This window comes from Sinohyriopsis cumingii, chromosome 1 (assembly GCF_028554795.1).
Source record: "Sinohyriopsis cumingii isolate HCF-2022 chromosome 1, ASM2855479v2, whole genome shotgun sequence".
Classification (NCBI taxonomy): Eukaryota; Metazoa; Mollusca; class Bivalvia; order Unionida; family Unionidae; genus Sinohyriopsis; species Sinohyriopsis cumingii.
Genome location: NC_142961.1, coordinates 104,388,092 through 104,409,899, shown reverse-complemented (window position 1 = coordinate 104,409,899; position 21,808 = coordinate 104,388,092). Strand labels below are relative to the sequence as shown.

The following is a 21,808-nucleotide window of genomic DNA, read 5'->3' as shown; positions in this document are numbered from 1 at the left end:
TACTGCCAGTTTTGAAAATACTCAGTATTTCACAGTTAGGAATGTTGTTTTTTCATAAGGCGTTTGGTCTAATCGTAAGATTAATAAAAGGTAATAAATGGTTTTACCTGTTATTGGTCTGACTCTATAGCGGACGAGTTACCTGTTTACCCGTTCAGTATAGAAGACGGTCCCTTGTTGGGCCTATATTTATTATGTACGTTAAGTAGCCTTCCTTCATTTTCTCACGTAGAATCAAATTCCGCTTTTACAACTTGGAAACAACATAAAAGCATAATTCAGTATAATGAAACATTCCGAGTGTTCGAAAACAATTGTTATCATATGCACGTTTTCAATCTAACTGATTACCCCAATGACATTGTTATGTATATCTAAATTTATTGTAATTTTTTTCATGGCAGTAAATTATAGCGATTGGCTAAGGTTTATAAACGGGTATATGTTCTAATTTAAGATTACGGGTGACTAGCTTGCGTAGGACTTATAAGTAGCTATGTTCAAGTTACTTATAATAAACATCTTTGAAAACATGTGTAAAAAGTTTGCGGTTACTTCCCATTAAATAGGCCAGTCAGTCGAGTTCTAAGAAGAATTAAGTTATTCCCCATTGGGTGGATTAGATCAGGTGGGTTCGTTTACGATGTGGGATATAACATCAAGTCTGCAGACGTATCCAAATTTGTGTTTAGATATTATTTGATAGATGTTACTAATCTTGTTGGGTTACTTAGTTTATGACCATGGATTACTTAGCCACTGCGGCAACATCAGTACACTAGAAAAACGAATAGAATGCATACAGAAACAAGAATGTTAGATGACTGTAGAAACAAATAAACTCGGAAAGCGTACTTTCTTAAATTTATGAATTTTTCTGAAGCAATCGCAAAGTACTCTATGCAGTTATTAGTTGTTGAAACGTAATAAAAAGTATTCGTGCATCAAAGCTATGTTGAACAGGAACAAATGCATTTGATCGCAAACAAGTATAGCAACGAAAATATTGATAATTAGTTTCAAAATATCCCGTGACAGATATTCTGCAACTGATGATGACTAATTATTTTGCAGAGTTAAAGCAAAATCAAGAATAATAGATGAAAATGCTTGGTACATTGCGAAACATGTTTATGTTATTTTGGAAATTAATTCGTAACCTGTTTGTAATATATTGATGAATCATTTGAAATCAAGATAGTCCCTGTATTTGTTGACGGCCGATCAAAAACACCATGAGGTTTTAATCATCAAACACGAATCGACACATAAAAGTGAACAGAGACAAATAAGGATAGAGTGAACGAAAACATTTGTATGAGAATGTCACAGGTGACAAATTATGGACGAGCTTTTCTAATGTTTCAAGAGAAACAAAATATAGTTTGGATCGGAGAAAAAACAGCAATGTCCACTTATTGCTCGAAGTAGCCGCAACATCAGTAGAGTTTTTGCATACAATACCCTTTTTCCATGTATTTGTGTCTGACTCTGCTTGGATATTTGTATGTCTCCGATGAGTTTCCAAATCTTGCCGAACGCTACCAAACCAGCCGTTCATGTGCCAGTACCAGCGGTATCCATCTACTCTCTGACGACGTACCAGCGCATAAATCCACTGTAGTTACAGACGTCCTTAATAAGCACCGCATACACACTTTGAAATATCCAACAAACTATCATCATCTATCTTCAAGTGATTTGGGTCTGAATCCCGTTTTAAAAGATTCGCTAAGGAGCATTGGATTTCAATTCCGTTGTAAGCGCAGTCTTGCAGTGTAGAAGAACATTCCAAAATGTGTATGATAACAAGACCTAGAAAGTGTGACGAGATACATGGAGAATACTTTGAGCGAATGCACTAACGTCATGTTTACTAGCAAATAACATATTTTGTACAGCGCACTAATCTTCAAAACGTTCCAAATAGCTCTTACTTAACTATGTCAATTAAGACCTTTGTGAAAAAGCCGATTTTTTAAAAGGATAGTGAAAGAGCAAAATATTAGTCGTGTCATGTTATATCGCGTATTTCTATGATACAATTAAATTCATTTCTTGATTATTTATAGTTCCTAAAATATTTATGCATATCTGATTTTAGATTCCTTTTTATAACTGATTTCATAATAGCCTTGCGTGCGTTGTTTTCTACTAGACCTAAAAGCATATGACTTATTTCTAAGGGTACACACTTCTTGTATTGCTATTCATCTCATTAACGACAATAGTCCAACAGCTTTTCTGTTGGCTCATTACACTGAATATATGTTTATCACTTTGTAATCATTCATGTTGTGAAATTGTATAATCTGTTTAATATTCTTTTAGAAGCTCTGCTTCAACACTTGTTCACAGTAATTGTACCAGTCATTAAATTTTCTGTTTATCAGAATAGTTTTCCTAACATTATTGCAAGAACAGCTAAACATCTAGCACAGTAAAGCCATTATTCATGCATTGGTTTAATTGTCTCTTTTTGTCGTCTTCTTAAAACATACTACTACTATGTTTCCACTTATTATTGCTCTTCTGCAAACGAAATATCATTTTGAAGTTTTGCTTCTTTACGTCAGCGCATATCTTTTCATCAGTTCTCTTTGGACGATAATTACCACTTCAAGTTAACTTGCATATTAATCTTGATATTGAAGGTTTTTGCTCTTTTAATCACCAATTAATTTCTTTCGTAATAGAGGTTACTCATCCTCAATAGTTATTTCTTGTCATGGTGCAAGGAGATAATGTTTGAAATAGTCTTGCAACTGTGTTGGTCGTTTGTAAATTTACCTCCAAAATTGCTCCAGCTTAGAATAGTCACCCCAGAATAGTATTCCTTTATGTTTTTCCATGCGCGTGATTAGTTCTTTACCTACACAGGTAGAGCTTCTGATAGACATTTGGTTGACACATGGCCAAGCCATACAAATTGTGTTTGTTTGGTAACATAATAAATTTGGTTGACACATGGCCAAGCCATACAAATTGTGTTTGTTTGGTAACATAATAAATGACATTGACCTTGATTTACCATATTCTGCATCATTTCTTGTTTGGTCAACGCCAGTAGGCCTCGCCGTCACAAAATACTAGTGATTTGCTTTAATATATGTTTTCGGTATCATGCTAATTCCGCCTCCAGATCCAGATTTAGTCAATATAAACATCATAACCTGTTATATATTGATTGGTTCCAACGTTTTTTCAAACTAGCATCATGAGTTATTCCTGGCACACTTACAAATGAGCCATATCTGGTCAATAAGTAGTTATAGACACGGATAGGAATTCTTCAATAATTATTAGATAGCATTTAAGTATCTTTCTGTACATAGAAGTTATGAATATCCCCAATAGAATTAAATTTGAAACATTCAATAACATCTTTTTCGTTTATCCTGAGTTTGGTTTTGAATAAATATTTCTCGGATTTTTAATATGAATCATATTATCATCGTTTAGATTTTCACCAAGTTGTCCATGTTATTTATACATCTTTCTATAATTGTCTAAAAGAATATTTTTTTTTCTTTAATGAGAACCGCTTTTTCTTTTTTCTTTTATATTATTTTTTAAATCTATCAACTATAACAGTTGCAAAGTTAGTTAATGGAGGCTGTAATTTCCTTCTTTCAGATTTTTGTATTTTTACAGCAAGTAGTTTGTGCCATTTATGTAGTATCATGTTCTGTCAAATAAAAATTATGTGAAAATATTTTTACTTATTATTTAGGATTTCTTCCAATGATACAATTAATCTGAAACGTTCCTTTTTAATGATGGAACTCTGAATTTTTTATTGCTTTTCCACATTCACTTTCAATTTATAACTGTTTGTCATCTCTGATTTTCTTATCTCCTTTAGTATAATTCGACAGAGATTTCGTCAGATTTGTACATTCTTTAAATCGAGTATAGCAAGTGTTCTAAGATCCATTTCATCAATAGATTTAACACGATCAAAATGTATTACATTTTAAATATTTGTCCATCTTGAAAACTGTATCCTGCTTGTAGCATAAAGAATGAACTTATTATCAGATTCAATTAAAATACAAATACGTCCCAAAATAAACAATGCGGCCACCAATTTGCAATCCCTGTTTACTAGCTGTCACAGAAAAAGGCAAGAAATGACTTGGTTTCGCCATATAACGATTTGATCATTTTCGTCGTACATGCGCACAACCTTACCTAGGGTGGGTAATTGTTTGTCTAGTTAAGTGATTGAGCTAGCATGCATCTCGTCGTAGATCGCTTGCGGCGAGAGACACAAAAAGCACGGTATGCACGAGTATTTTACCCTGGCTAATACTCATTTTCCTGTAGATTTAAGGTAAGTTTCTGTTCTAATCACATTGGTCTTTTGGGGTCTCGTCAAGGTGTGTATGCTCTCCATTTCATTCTACAGCCATAGGGGTAAGTTTTACATTTTATTTTATTTGCAAATATGTAAAGCATATTCAGGTTTAATGACGTAGCGTGAAATGTTGCCTTTATCGGTCTTGCTGTTTGTATGCCTGTCTGTATGCTGATGGAAACGCGTGCGACTTTCAAGGCCATACAAGCACGTAAGTGCTGATCAGTAAACTTGTGCGCATGGTGGATCCATGAAGGGTGTGTGTGGCCAATACAAGTGTGGGCTAACCCAAGAATTTAGGAGAAGTGAGGCTTGACTATGGACATGTGAACCAGGTACAAATTTCTCGTTGACAAGGTTTACAAGTATTTAAACGAGTCATACGTTGTTATGAATCGTACGTTCTGTACAAATGACTGAGTCATAAGTCATGTTTGAAATGATTGTTATGTTTACTACAATTGATCATGTGTGTTTCAATTGAGTACACGGAACATGTGCTGTGTTTCAATTAAGTACATTTGAGTACAATTGAGTTGCATCTATTTGCATGAGATTATATGAATCTTACCTTTATTGCACGAGATTATATGAATCATATCTTGGTTTTACTGTACCATGTGTCCTCAAGTTTTGAATATATGAATCACATTTGTTTCCCCATTTTTTAATGATAGTATGAATTATTTATTTTTGTCATAAGGTTTCATAAAGTCACAAATTCGTTTACATATAACGAATGTTTGTGTGAAGTAATTGAATGAATCGTATGTTTATAGCTTGAAAGAATCACACTGTATATGTTGTAGAGAATATACATATATTTATTAATTCATTTCATAAACTTCCATCTTTCACCACATTGTTTGTATTGTCATTTAATCCAGACATCCATTCAGGTCACATCCTGTTACACAATCTGTTGTAACCAGTTCCTTGGCGTCTGAGAATTTGATCACTTGGCTCTAAAAGTGAAAAACAGATTGTTAATTTCACAAAGTTTCATGTTCGAAATGCATTGACTTTTATGATTATACAATGACCTACTTTGGTGCTAAAAACTCATCTAGTTTACTTTTAACTTGGAAAAGATACAAATTAAAGTATCGACACTGTTTGGTGAAAATCAACTGGAAGACATTAAATCGGATATGTAAACAACTCTTTGCAAGAGGTCTGTCTTCTTGTGATGATTCTTCATCTAGTTTTCAAATCTGAACTAAATACTAGTACAAACTGTATAACTGAGTTGAAAACTAGTAATAGTATTTAGTTCAATAAATTAAACTATACAACTTGGACAACATGAGTGCATTCCAGTGGTTCCTGATAACCGCTGTTTAAAAATAATAGTTCCCTTACCTTCATGTCACCGGTTCTTCAGCACCAGACTATAAAATTATTTTACAATCCTGGGCCAACATTCTCGTATACGTTTGCCTTAATTAAGGTGTTTATAACAAAGCGGCTGATATTTTCTTTGAATAATGCACGTGTTTATGTAATGAATATTTAGAGGTTTTCGTATACTTGCTCATGTCTAACACGTACTGACGATACGAAATGAATGAGATATACTATATAAATGAAAAGTGATGCATCGTCATGAAAGTCTTTTTACCCTGATTTTACTAAACTGAAACAAAAGAGTCCCGAGACAGCAATTAATGATACTAAAAATTGATATGTGATACCAATTTAAACGTATTTCAAATACTAATAATCTTTCTAGGGACTTACCCAATCTCACAGATGAAAAAACGATTTTCATCACAGTTGTCATCATTTAGATTAAAGTCTAGCCAGTTGAAAAGTGCTGGACAGTCGTCATTTCCATTCCTCCGATCATTCGGCTCTCCAGCGCCCCATGGAGCAAATTCCATGGGTTGATTGTCAGGTGCCCATACCCAACTACCGTCAACAATAATATCATTTCCGGCTGTCCAAAACTCTATAATAGGCTGTGTCCAATCTGAAATTTTATATATATATATATATATATATATATATATATATATATATATATGTATATATGTGTGTGTGTGTGTATATATGAATGTGTGTATGTAGATATATGTGTGTATATATGTATGTGTATATATGTGTATATATAGATCTATGTGTGTATATATGTATGTGTATATATGCGTATATATAGATCTATGTGTATATATGTGCATATATAGATATCTATGTGTGTATAAATGTATGTGTATATATGTGTATATATAGATATATGTGTGTATGTATGTATGTGTATATATGTGTATCTATGTATGTTTATATATATATATATATATATATATATATATATATATATATATGTGTGTATGTATGTAAATATATATATATATATATATATATATATATCTTTCTATATATATATATATATATATATATATATATATATATATATATATATATATATATATATATATATATATATATATCTATCTATATCTATCTATCTATCTATGTAGATATATATCTATGTGTGTATATATCTATCTATCTATCTATATATATATATATATATATATATATATATATATATATATATATATATATATATATATATATATATATATATATGTGATTCGCAAAGTAACGGAAAATAGATAAATTTGAAGATTGTAACCAGCAACTCTGGCACAGTTGTTAACATTTTTTCTTTTATCTACATAAAAATATCTGAAATGACAACTCAAAACGATGATGAACATAGGATCAAACGGTTTGTGCGTACATTGGCGTTGTTGCCTACATCACTTGAGAGCTGCTTGGAAAAGTACGTTTGATTTGCCATCCCTCATTAATTAAAGTTTTAGATGATTGAAGAAATTGTCCAGACAACTAACAAAGCACGTACATAATGCGAAGAATGGCATGAATTTTAAAAATATTTTTTGTTATTTTCAGAGTCAACAATGAAAGAAAAGACATTTAATGAAATGTAAATGTAAGTTGTATATGAAGATTGTTTTTCACAATATGTCGAAGCATTGCTTTTTAATGTGAATACATTCCACAAAAAATATGTTTATTTTAAAATGTACTTTCTTTGCAGCATGCACTGTATTTATTTTAATTGAAATTGGTTACACCATGAAATATTAAAAGTACTTAAAATATTTTAAATATATTGTGTCTTTGTTTGTTAAGCTTAGAATTTTCAAACACCACAGCGATGTCTACATGTGTCACTAAAAAAATCTGACACACACACACCTCTGCAAATTTACATGAAATCTTCATTTCATACAAACCTCAAGTTGGCAGGTTCGAAAAAACTGTCACTAGATACAGCAGTCCTCTCTCTATATATATTTGAATGTGTGTATTTCAAAATTTCTAAGCGAGAAAAAGTTTTTGTCAGCTTCAAAACCCGAGCCAATGAAGTTACAGTTAAGTGTATAGTACGACCAGGAAAAAAATGTTACAGTACACGACACAGGATTGCAAATTTACACTCTAGTCTGTCTGTACTGAAATGGTTAAATAAAATGCATAGGTATTATTGTACCAAAATAAAGCAATACGTCACTTATAGTAAGTGATTTTATTGGCTAACCAATATTTTCTACCGTCTTAGCTTCGAAACCGTTCCAATTGCTATTCAGACAGTGACAAGAATTTTTTTCTCCGCCTGACTATACACTGCCTGCCTTGAATTAAGAATAAAACAATGCGTCACTCATTGGAAGTTACTTCTTTGGCTAACCGATCTTGTGTACTGTTTTAGTTTCGAATCAGATTTAGTGGCAAGATCAGACAAGATTCAGTGGCTATTCACACAGTGACAAGATCAGACAAGATTCAGTGGCTATTCACACAGTGACAAGATCAGACAAGATTTAGTGGCTATTCACAAAGTGGCAAGATCAGACAAGATTCAGTGGCTATTCACATAGTGGCAAGATCAGACGTGTCTTAATGGCCTAACCACTAGTCGCTCTACAAGAAAATGACATTAACGCACGAACAATCGTACAATTTGCGGTCAGTGGAGTTTGTGTCAGTATTGCAAAATTCATCATTGAATATTTGAATGTAAAATGTAAAATTGATGTTTGCAAGGTTGTAGCATAAGGCGTGTGCTGCGGAAACTTGACATCTCTTAAATTTGGGAGTGGGTATAAAGCAAATGTTACTGCAGTCAGTCGACAAAAATATAACACTACCGTTTTGCGAAATTGATGAATGAAATAAATAATTGACAATGAATAATTCTCATGCCTCAAGTAACTAAAGGTAAACTAACGTTAATTTGTCCTTGACCTATAATACCACAAACATAACAGAACCAAAAATAGTGTCCTATGTCTAAGCGTTGTTAATTATGTCTCTGTCTGTCTCTCAAAACATTAATCTCCAACCTAGGTACCGTCCGTTCTACCTTCACTCAATTTAGTGTGTATGTGTCCTTTCGTTTGCGCACATATTTGTGCATTTACAATCAAGATTCCATGCAACGATATAATAAAAATTGAGACTTTACCGCAGTTTTTCTCTCCCAACCTCTTAATCTCACTCTGCAGTGGATGCAAATGATGTTGGATATGATACAATCATGTATTCTTCAAATTCGCTTTCGTCAAATTCTGTCAAAACGTTTTCAAATATGTTGGGTGACACGGATCGCCATCACCGTTTGGAAAGGTTTTCATCGTTTACATTGCAAAATTTAATTTCAGTAAGCTTTACACGTATTAATTGAACTCTTTAAATTTCACGGTATAATTGTTAGCCGACCATCTACATTTTCTGGAATCGCGTTTTTGCCTATCTCAAATGTGCTAATAAGTGTTGAGACCGAACGAATTTCTTTTGGGGGTGAATCTTGGCTCTCACGGCTTTGACTGTCATGGTTTAGTGTCAAATGTGGAGGGTCATGATTAAGGTTAACTCATGTCGCCTTCGAAATCGCTCTCATGTCTTATAAGCTAACACTTCAGTTCGTGTGTTCGACGATAAAGCATATCGTTGCCTCTAATGTCTTCTAGTTTTTTCACTGGAATTGCTTCATGCTGATCACAAAAGTTTCATCTGAAAAGGATTTACACGCAGCTGGTTCATATATATATATATACTTAAACTATGTCGCATCGACAGACTATGGGCAAACGGTGGCGCTTCTATATACTGCATGTGACATCACGCACTGCTCCCTTCTGGTTGCAAGAGATTCCCCGCGCTCTGACTGAATTTTGTATTGGCGAAACATTTCAATCCTTTTCGATTCGATCTTAGACAATGAATAAAAACACCGTGTTCTATGGATTCGCACGTTCTCACAAAAGCCGTAGACGAACTTTGATTCATCTACCCTAATTTCGGGTATTCGTTTCAACCCGGATTATCTGATGTATGTGAACTCATCATTGGTCATCACCAAGATGATGAAAATAGGTATTTTAGAAGAAAATGATTTACGTGGAGAGGCTATGCTGTGTAAAGAGGGCCTTGCTGTACTGTCCCCCTGTACGATACATCGAAAATCAATGAGATTCGAGGTATATTAATTCAATTTGGTTAACAAAACCTATGGGCCCTTTTAAGGGCCATTCAGATCTCTAGAAAAAATACTATTCAATTATTGCCATTGGTGTTTATTTCTCTGCGTTTTGTATAAGTGTTTATCTGTGTACCTCTATGCTTTCAACTCAAAGGTGAAAGCCCTTTACCATTACCTTTCCCCTTTGGTCCCATGAACCCATTTGACTCTGTGAAGCCCTTTTGATCCTATAACACGTTTGAGCGCTCAAGTGTCTCCCCATGTTGATTTTTGATCCAAAGTGTGTCTCCATGTTAATTCCCGTTTGACCGCCAAATGCCAAAATCTACGTAAAATAGAAAGATTAATGGCAATTCCCGTATAAACAGCAAGTGTCATTCCTATGTTAATTCGCGTTTGACCCCCAAGTGTCCCTTTGACCATATAAACACTTTTGACTTACAAGTGTTCCCCAATATTAATTTGTCGTCTGGCCCCCAAGTGTCAAATACTACATACAATCTCGCGCGCGCGCGTGTGTGTGTGTCTGTGATTTGGATTTTTAACGTAGCTTCATCAATTTTTCAGTCATGTCGCTACAAAGTCTCCAGTGTGGCAGTTTATAGTGATGTCTAGAACTGGGGAATCATGCCGCAGACATGTAGCATGACATCCCACCCAGTCACATCATCCCGCCACCAGTCCTAATACTAACCTCTTAATGATGAGTGCCTAGCGAGGTAGCTGTTAGCACTATTTCTATAAATCTTTGGTATGACTCGGCCGGGGTTCGACCCCGGGACCTCGGCATCCGAATCGACATAAAATAGAAGACTGATGATAATTCTTGGTTTTACCCCCGTTTCCCATTTATAACTACTTCTGTCCGCGAAGGTACGAGTCTCGGGCTCGGCCAATGTGGATATGTGCGAAAGTTGCCAATAGCTTCCTGTGGATCGGTGGTTTTTACCTGGGTTTTCCCGGGTTCTTCCTATGACAATTATACTGGCCACCATATACTGTCTATATAGCGGTAAACCCCAAAACAATATCAATCTTCTCCATAAAAATCCGTTAAAGGATTATTTCATTTGATTTTATTGTTTCACCCATGCCATAAAATCTTGTATAATAGTATGTTTTGTTCACTAAGAACCCGCTTAAGTGGAATTGTTAATGACAATAAAATAATCTTAGTTTAAGAGATAGCATAAACTTTGATCAGTGCTGTCCTTAATAATGGAGCGGAAAACTTCGTGTTCCATTGAATTAGCAGGCTTTTGATTTCCCTAATTTTAGATGGATGTGTGTAATGAATAACTGATACATGTGGAAAATGTACATTGGTTGTATCAATATTTAAGTCAATTATGTAAATAGACTATTGAGGAGACATGATAAAGAATAAATTCCCAAATACTATCCAGGTGCCATTAAATGTATAAATATGGATTTGGTAATGACGATAAAAGAATATTAATTTATGAGATAGCTAAACCTTTTATCGCAGCTGTCTTTGCAATCAGAGTGAAACACTTCTTGTGTGACTAAATTAATAGGTTTTTAATGTATGTGGACTTGGCGTAAAGTTTATGTCAATATCTAAGTCATCAGGTAAATAAACTATTCAGGAGAAATGATAAACAATAAATTCAGAAGTAGTTTACAGAGGCCATTAGTTGTACAAATATGTTTACATCTAAGTGCGTTATAATATTTTTAAAAAATTCAGTATATGGTTTTCTGTATGTAATAAAGTAGAAGCATTCGAATAAGCAATGTCAGTCATTCCCAATATTATCTGAATCACAGGTATTGCACATTATTTCTTCTAAATCTAAAGTTTGTCACCTTCATTCTTCCAACGAAAATCTATGGTTGTATGTCATAGGTTTATAGCTCAATACATAGCTGACGCATAAATAATTTTCCAAGAATTAAATTTGATTTCAAAGATGGATGTGTTTGTCGTTAGAAGAAAGGTCTATAACCGACTGATACATATACAAAAACTGATCTGGCATAGGAGTTCTAATTTCACTGGTAAATTATTTGATAAATGTTACAACTTTAATGAGTCCTTCTGTAGGTGACCCGCAGTGTTCAGAATTTTTTCTTCAATAAACCTGATATCTGCAGTTAATCTTCCACTGTTACTTAGATAGTACCAATTATTACACGCTATTGTAGATAGTTTCGTTTCATAGAAACTTGAATCCAGGACAGAGCTATGTTTGTTATGTACAGGCTATGATTATGTACAGTTAAGCCTGTCTAGAACGGACAATGAAGGGTAACGGGAAGAGATACAAATTCTACCTGTTGTTGTCGGGAATGGAACAGGTTCACGTACCTCATGGGCATAAATACTACAAGACTAAACTGTCCGAACAGCTAAGCTGGTTAGTAAATGGCCTAATAAACTGCTACACTCCTCTTCCCATACCTTTACATTCGACCTTTAATCACCCCGATTCTCATATCATAGTGGCATTGATCATGTTTATTGTGCAATCAGGTATGAGAGTTAGAAAAGCCAACACTGTATAAGTCGGGTACCGGACCTGGTCTGTCTGTCACACAGTCAAGCGAACGTACCACCAGACTAAAGCATCAAGACTAGCCGAGATGTTAGCAAGTAAATTAATATATAAAAGTATACAAAAGGGTCTCACCACAGAGCGAATCAAACAACTGCTGCTTTAGTCTGGCTTGAGGTCGATCATTTCTCCTATTTCTGAAGACATCAAGAAAACATTAGTTGTCAACATAACGGTTCTTTAAAGCGCAAATACCATCGCTAATTTTTTCCTAATCACCTAATGGACACAAATTAGCAAAATTCTGATTTTACACTCGCAATATTTTTCTTCTTTCACAGTGTGTGTGTGTGTGTGTGTGTGTGTGTGCGTGCGTGTGTGTGTGTGTGTGTGTGTGTGTGTGTGTGTGTGATCCATCAGAACGCCTTTCCAAGCCGTAGATCGGTACTACGCGCCATGCACCATAAATACGACCCCAAACACATAATATAAAGTAATATTTCCAGCTCAAGTTGCTAAACAATTCTATCTAGGAATATTACAAAATTTTTTACGTTAAAGAAATTAGAGATGGCCCATTTTACAAAACTGATCCATGCTACCATAATGTCTCTCGAATATTATACATTATGACGTCCGGTCATAGAAAATGGATAATGACTCAGTTTGAGAATTATATTCCCCACACATGATGAATAAATGATAGTTAAACTCCATAAATGCAGACGTAAATACAAAGAGCCGATATGTTAGGTTTAAAACATTACCCACTCTTCCAAGAGTGACTACAAACGTAACCACGACGACAGTTCGAGTAAAGAGAGCACACGTTCTACAGGACAATGCTTTTCTGCAAAACTACAAGTCGCTGGGGACTGAATGCTCATGATGAATAGCGACAAATTCGTCGTTGTTTTTAATCGATGCTATCGGACTCTGCATCCTGAAATCAACATCACTATTAAAACACAAGTGCTACAGCGATAGAACACCGTTCAACAATCTAAATAACCATAATTTAAAATATTACATTTCTCACGACAAAGCACACAAAGAGAATGACACTAATGAGCTCTTTAACAATTCGTGGCGTTATTTAGGACTGCTTGCTTAAAAGTACAAAACCGAATTTTAATTTACCTAAATCTAGTTCCAAGCGGTAAACAATCGACTTTTAACCAATGCTTGTGGAAGTTAATCATGCAAGTGATCAATCCACAAACAACTTACACAAATAGCTGTATATGCCTTTACATAAAAATCTCAGAATCAAACAAAATAATTATAAAATATCAATCAACCGTAATTCAGCAAGTCATCTGCCTTCGCAGTGCGGCTCTGTTTGTTCAATCCGCCTCATTGTGCCGTCCTTGACCCAACCATTTAGCAACCGAATGGACACAGCTGATGTCTGGCCTTACATTAATTTTCCTGTTGCGAAATAAAATTTCCATTATTTTGCCAACTTATGTTTGCTAATGAAGAACAGGTAAGGGGTTTTGTAATATCCATATAGTAGAGAAAGTAATTGACAAAAGTTCAATAAGTTTGCGTTTAGTGAAGACGGGGTGAGGGTAGGGGAGGGGTAGAGGATATTGAGAGTGTGGTTCAGTCAGAAGGTTTTTTATCAATCAAATAAGCCCAACTATAAATTTATAAATCCAGACAGGAAAGGAGCTGTCAAAATAATTTTCATCATTTTAATTTACACAAGAGAGATTCTAAGGTTTCAATAAAAAAATTCTAACTAAAAATGATGTTCAACTGGAATGAGGTCTAGTAAAAAAGATTACCTCCCTTACTACACACCTTTAGAACGACCGGATCGCCGTCTATTAAAATATACTCCATTCTACCCCAAAGTATATCATGTTGCTGGCAATACAACAACACAAGCTCATAAAGGACTATATTTGTTCACCCTTAAATGTGCACTAAAATAAAAAAAAATAGCTTCTTTATGCAATAAGCAACATCTACTTGATCATTCATTATAAATATAGAACTCTGATTAAGAGCACACTTTCACTTCATTTGTCTTATCGGATATCATGACTTGGTTAAAAAAAGAAAACAAAGCACAATGGAAACATGCATATCAAAAATCTAACATCGCACCTTTGGCACCAGACAATTTTCCTTGTAATATACAAGGGATCTCATTAAAAACATCTGATGAGTGAAACTGGTTTGAGGTCGATGTTTCCGTCATTTCAAGAGACACCAAAACAACAGTCATTCATTGTCAACTGAAGGGTTCTTAAACGCGCAAATACCACAAATGATTTGCTTCTAATCACCTAATTAGCACACATTCACTAGACCATAATTTTACAATCATATAATGTTTCTTGGTTCACATTTTATGTGACCCACCAGTAAGCCTTTCCAGCCTAGATTGTTATTTTACGACATGTACCACAGAACACAACACAAATCTAATAATAATAATAATAATAATAATAATAATAATGAGGACTTTGTATAGCGCCTAATCTTTAGAAGCTCTAAGCGCTTTACAACATTAGACAACACCTATAAGATTAAAAACATATAATGATATGATTACAAAAACAAACACCATGAAATTAGAAAACATTAAAAAACATGCTGAGAATATTTCAGGTAGGAAACATTATTAGGTCTTTAAGTTTGTTCTTGCTGTCGAAATAAGTGAGTTTTGAGAGCCCTCTTGAATGTGATCACTGTGTCTTTGTGTCTACGTTCAGTGGGCAATTCATTCCACGTTGCTGGGCCTTGGTATGCAAAAGAACGCTGTCCATATGACTTTGTTTTCATAGTGGGAATAATGAGCATACGTTTGTCAGAAGAGGAGCGTAAGTATCTTGCTGGTGTGCACACATGGGTGAGGTCGGATAGGTATGTTGGACTAGAGTCCAACAGTGAAACGTAGCACAGAGAACAAATTTTGCGTTTGATTCTGGATCGAATGGATAGCCAGTGTAGGGTACAGATCAGCGGGGAGATGTGCTCTGATCGTGGTTCTCAAAGTATGATCCGAGCAGCTGTTATTTGAACTTTTTGAAGTTTCTGGAGTAGATATTGAGATGAACCAGACAGAATTGAGTTACAATAGTCCAGTCTTGAAAGTACTAATGAACACACAAGTGTTTTAGTGGCATAACTGAAAGAAATTTGCGTATGGAGCTGATGCGTCTCAGCTCAAGATATGCAGCCATGCATATGTTTATGACATGTTGGTGCAATGTGAGAGTACTGTCCAGAGTAACACCTAGGTTTTGTACTGATTGTGTGAATTTAATGTTGGCGTTGCTGATATTTATTGCTTGAAGTAAAGGATCTGAATGAGAAAGTCTTTGTTTTGTGATCAGAATGGCCTCAGTTTTATCATCATTCATCTGCTGCTTGTTACAAGTCATCCATGATTTCACATCAGAAATGCACCTCTCTACACCTTGGATGGTAGCATCAACTTCAGTTGGGTGGCTTGATTTGTATATTTGGGTGTCACCAGCGTACAATTGGTGAGAAACTGGATGATGATCTATGACACTTGAGAGTGACTGAGTGTACAGAATGAAGAGAACAGGTCCAAGAATAGACCTCTGTGGAACACCACAACATAGATCAACTGGGCTGGAGTGTATTCCATTTGCAGATACAATTTGTGCCCTATTGACCAAGTAGGACTTGAACCATAGTAAGGCTGTATCATGAATGCCAAATACATGCTGGAGACGGTGAAGTAATATATCATGGTTTATTGTGTCAAATGATGCAGAAAAATCAAGGAGGGTGAGGACTGTAATCAGAGAGAATGTCACTAACTACTTTTAGAAGAGTAGCTTCAGTACTGTGGCAAGGGCAATATGCAGATTGTACATTGCTAAAATGACTGTTTGAATTTAGATGAGATACAAGCTGGGATAGTACAACCTTTTCTAAGATTTTTAAATGAATGGGAGATTAGAAACTTGGCGGTAGTTCCTTAAATCGTTATGGTCTAGTGTTGGTTTCTTCAGCGGAGGCTTTACAATGGCAGTTTTGAAAAATGATGGGAATTCCCCAGATGAGAGAGAGGTATTAATAACATCAGTTAGTGAATGCAATACTGGATATAAGCAGTCAAGCAGCAGTGATGTTGGAATTGGATCAAGTTCACATGACTTTGGTGTACTCTTCATCACGATTGTACGTACGAAATCCGTAGAGACAGGCTCAAATGCTGCTAATGGTTGCCGCTCAAATTCTGTATCCCAACTGTATGTGAAGACGAGTTAATTGAAATTGTGGTGTCAAGCTTATCTCTAATGGTTTGTACTTTGGAAATTTGGAAACATGTCCGGAAGGTCGACTGGAGAGAAGGTAGTTGGAAGTGGTGTAGATTTGTTCCTTGACATTAGCTTGTTAGTAATCTTGAAGAGCTCTTTGCAGTTGGAACTTTCCGTGATCTTAGTAGTGTTGTGGGTTGATCTCGCTGCATGGACTATATTTGTGACATTCTTCTTAGCGACTTCATAGATTTGCTTATGAATAGTGTGTCTGGTGGAAAGCCAGAGCCTCTCAGCTTTATGGCGGTCTCTTTTAGCAGTGCGAAGCTGGTCCCTAACACTGCTATACAATGGAGAACACTTTTGAATTGATACTCTGCACTTGGTAACTGGGTCATGTTTGTCAAGTAATGAACGCAGACAGTTATCGAGTTGTTCCGCGGTAGTGGGTAAGCCAGTTGTTATGTTAGCTTGGATGACGTGCATTAATTTGGTTCTATTTATCATACGGAGGTTTCTCTTAGTAGCAGATAAAGGTGGAGGGTTAGAGACTGATACGTCAAGATGGCATATAATGCAGAGGTGATCTGATTCAAGGTCATGGGATACCATGAAGGACCGTAGAATGTTACATCAGGTCTATGAAGAAACCAGTCTACAATGTGACCATGTTTATGGGTGGGTTGGTTAACTGATTCTTTGAGGTTGAAAACATTAATGGAATCTATGAGTTTTGATGTATTTGTGTTTCCGGGACAGTCAAAGTGAAAGTTGAAATCTCCAAGAATAATCAGGTTGCCACCTATCGAATTTCCATAGTCCAGGAGATTCGGAAACTGCTCCAAAAAGAGAGAGTCAGCCAGCTTGTTTAATACAACGGATTATTCCAAGCTAAAATTATTAAACACTTATTTATTCAAATATCTGTGGATATTTCTTTGTGCTAAGAAATCAGGGAGGGTCCACATTTTTAAAATTAAACCATGCTACCACAAAGTCTCGTGAATACTGTACATTATGATCATTGCCCATATAAACTGGATAGTGTATAGGGTTGAGAAAAATACTCACAATACTGACTGCCCATAGTCAACACACAATATCTAAAATCTAACTAGCACTAAATGGGAACGTAAAATGCAAATATCACATACCTAGGTTTATTACAATACATCGACAGCTACAAAATAGGTCAGATTTATTTCGTTTTGTTGAAAAGTTACATAGAAGTATGTATGCTTGATCCATCCAAGTACCATGCAAATATAACGTTTATAAATGTTGACTTTCATTTCCTGATGTCCTGTATAATAAGATAACAGCTAAGACAGATTTCACTGTATTTTCAAAAATTTCAACGATAATATTTTCCGGGTTGACCTCTAAGTGAAGTTTCATATAGCATAACTTGAATTCACAATGACTCAACATTACATCAAACGGAAAATAATGAGAAGTTATGTGTCTCAAAATCTGTAGAAAGAAACTCTTTGCTAAACAGCATCTATTGAACAGATGGAAAATATTGTCACTGTGGTGATAATAGTTGCCAAAAGGAAAATCCAAAAGAAAACGAAGTCAAGGGCATTGCAAACATGATTCCACGTGATTTTAGGCTTCTCATCTGGTGTTGGTGATTTTGATTTTGTGATTACAGAAGTTGGGTGTTCAGTAGAAACTGTGTAACCAGAATCAAGCTTAGGAACTTCACCCTGACTCTGCGTTGCCTGATGTACTTTGTTACACCTTCTGCATCGGACTATTTCCACGATCCCCTGAAGCTTGATCAGCCATGATGGGATTGGATCCACATCAACCTTTCTAAAGTTCAGACGAAGTATAAACAGCGTCAAAATGACGATCAAAGTACTAAAACCGGCCATTAGTACCAAGTAAATACCGAGGAAGGAAACTTTTTCTGAATTCTGTGGCAATGTTGGTGTGACAATTGTCAAAAATACGGCCAGAGCAAGAAATACTGTCACAGAAAACGAAGCCTTTTCTCCGGATTCTGCCGGAAGTACGAATATACAGACGTTCAGAAGAGACAACATTATGACTGGTAAGATGACATTTAACAAAAAGAAAGTGGTTTTCTTTTCAATTTGATTGAAAATACAACTGCAACGTCAGCGTATTCCTGTAGAGTATCTACGCTCGTATCAACAATTGACCATTCCGAATTTTCTTCGTATTCATCCAGGATAATTCCCTTTTCCCCCTCCGTAACACGTACTTCCTCTTTAGTGTAACTCCATGCCGTGAATGTCAGGGTACAAGTTTGAATATCAAAAGGAAAGTAGGTAATATCAAATCCGCAAGTTGACTCGAAAATCTGAAAAAGAAACTGCGCAAATTAATGGAAGCCAAATCATGTTTTCAAAGTTTAATGATTTGGTTTTCATTCTCAATAATTTCTAAGGACTTTCTCATCAGGATGGTTCAAGTTGTAGTTCACTCCATGGCACATTTGTGAACCCTGGTTAGGTCCTCGGTGCAGCATAAGGATACAGTGATGTCCCATCAATGGTCTTTGAGTACTTGATATCATCTTCGCAAGCCAAGGTTCCGATATCATGACCCTATCTACACCTTGGCGGATCGAACAGATGTATTGGATTTCATTAGTAGTCTCCCTTAATACGTAATACTAAATACCATATAGTGTGGTACATTTTACAATGACTGAAAATGGCTGGGGCAATTGACCTAAAAAATGATACTTTGGAAGTTTAACATCGAAAGTATGACTATGTGCCAGAGGGAAGCCATTACAGGTGTATTTGAGTGAAAGGTATTTGTGCAACACGGATCGGGACTGGAAAATTGCTTATTTATCAGTCCATTCAAGTTGTGTGCTCCGCATGTCTCGATCATGGTGAAACGGTGTTCAAATTCGAACATCTTAATTTTGATTGGATGCTGTGTACAGTACTATCTGCTCGATACGCCAAGGTGTATATAGGTTAATCATATCGGAACCTTGGCTAGCGACGATGACTTCATATACGATACAGAGAATCTTACATGGGTGCTCATTTCAAATAGACGTATGAAAGGAGTCGCAACATTTCTATCATCGCGAGCCTTGAATGCTGATTCTATTTTATCAACCATAGTCTAGCGTAGTAAAATTACTTGGACATACAGTTTGATGCCTCCTTCGTTACGCCTTTCCTTTGCATGACCTTAAGACGTAATTTGTATCAAGATGTGTTATTAGACTTGCTACATATGTAAAAATCATCATATGGGTATCATAACGTAAATAACACAGTAGCTATGTTATAAATAAGAATTTGTCAAATGTAAAATAGCTTTGTTAGAACGAGGGTACATAAAGTTCCGAGGGGCCAAATAAGTCGAAGATCATTGAAGTTGATTAGCCACTTTTTGTAAATGATCTTTCCATAAATCTGCCCCCTGATTCCCCAAATGGCAAACGAATGGTTTTGAAAATTAAATTCTACTAATTTGTCTGGAAACTGTATTACGATCTTCAGACTTTCTATATTAGGCCCAGGTCCACATCACACCAGTGTAAATCTTATAGCTGAGCCTAGACTTAAGAATTTCGATCTCTCTACTTTAAGTCGGACTTAAAGACTAAGTGTACAGTTCAAATAAGTACCTCCGGGCAATAATCTGGTTTTCTTTATTGAACGAACATTTTGTTTAAATACCATGAAAATATCGACAAATTTCCAAGCAAATTATATACATGGGTATAATAAATATATATATATATATATATATATATATATATATATATATATATATATATATATATATATATATATATATATATATATATATATATATACAGATATTAATATATTTAATTATATTTAAATATACGGTTTATCCATTAAGATAACTTATATATAAAATTTTTGGTAGCCTTGTCCGACCAGCAGCGTGCTAGTAAAGCGGTGATAAAAATACTAAAAATGTTTCGTTGCATATACATTTTCAGTTCATTTGAAAAAGCACGCGACTTATCGCTGTCTCTGAGTTGCTTCATAAAAGTCTGCGGTGAGATCACGAATAACTTAATAGCAATATCGCCCTTGTGAAGCCCTTTGTCATCTCAGTGTAGTTTGCACAAATCTTAAGGTCACTTAACTGGTTTGTCGAAAATGGGGTTTAGCCAGTAATGCCCATAGATCATTTGAACCAAATTAATATTATTGTTGATGCGTGAGGATAGCGTTAAAATTTGAGGGAGAATGGTTCTTCTTAAACACGATAACAGTTGATGATACTTTTATAGAAAGAAATACCTACCCCAAGAGGATACCAAGACACAGTGCCATCACTCAACATGTAAACAAACAAACTACTGGAGCCAAGTCCTTTCAATTTCGATACACCATTTTGCAGAGATATATCCGGTTTCCACACGTTGTCCTGAGGAATAAATGTACCTGTCAGGTTGCTGTAAGTCGCTGGGGTCCATTGTAGATAATAATCGTTCCAGCTAATAGTAAGGTAACCGGAAGTGGTCAGTTTTTCCTTCTGCGAGTCAAAGTTTATTATGCTTGTAAGATAAAGGTCAATAACAACATCGGTTGTCGTATTTTGCTCATAAGTAGGTCTAACAGCCTTATTATAGGCAGACAAATTAAAAATTTGGGATAAAAGATTCTTTGCATCATCCGATGTTTGAGCATTGACTTTAGGAATGTGCACGATCACTAAGAATGGCAATAACATTGAATTTAGTTTCCATTGCGTCATATTCTCTGGGATTGATCACAAACATATGCACACTGTAAAATCTATGATAATGCTTTTCAACAACTAGACAAAACATCTGTTAAGCAGTCCATAAATAAATGTATCTTTGTACTCCAAACAATTTATCATGGTCCAGAGACAGTAAAATGATTTTAAATGTACCTTTTTACACTTGTTTTAAACACTTTAGACATTATAATCCATTCTTAATTTTTTTTAAAAATGTATCATGGTAAGTTATCCCGATTCAGGTCTGGTGTGTGAAAAGTCCATGTTCATTGTAAAAGACCTTCAGCTCATTCGGCTACCGATATAAGCTTTGGTATGACCTCTGCAAGTCTTTTCCTCGTGATTTGATGATATTTTATTCAACGCCATAATAATAATCAATTCAAACGATAGGTCACCGTCATGCATTGGC

At 35.3% G+C, this 21,808-nt stretch overlaps 1 pseudogene; it reads right to left on the bottom strand.

Moving 5' to 3' along the window:
* Positions 1 to 18,140: 18,140 nt before the first annotated feature.
* LOC149807486 (neuronal acetylcholine receptor subunit alpha-6-like) lies at positions 18,141 to 21,387 on the bottom strand (annotated as a pseudogene).
* Between the last annotated feature and the right edge of the window lie 421 nt (positions 21,388 to 21,808).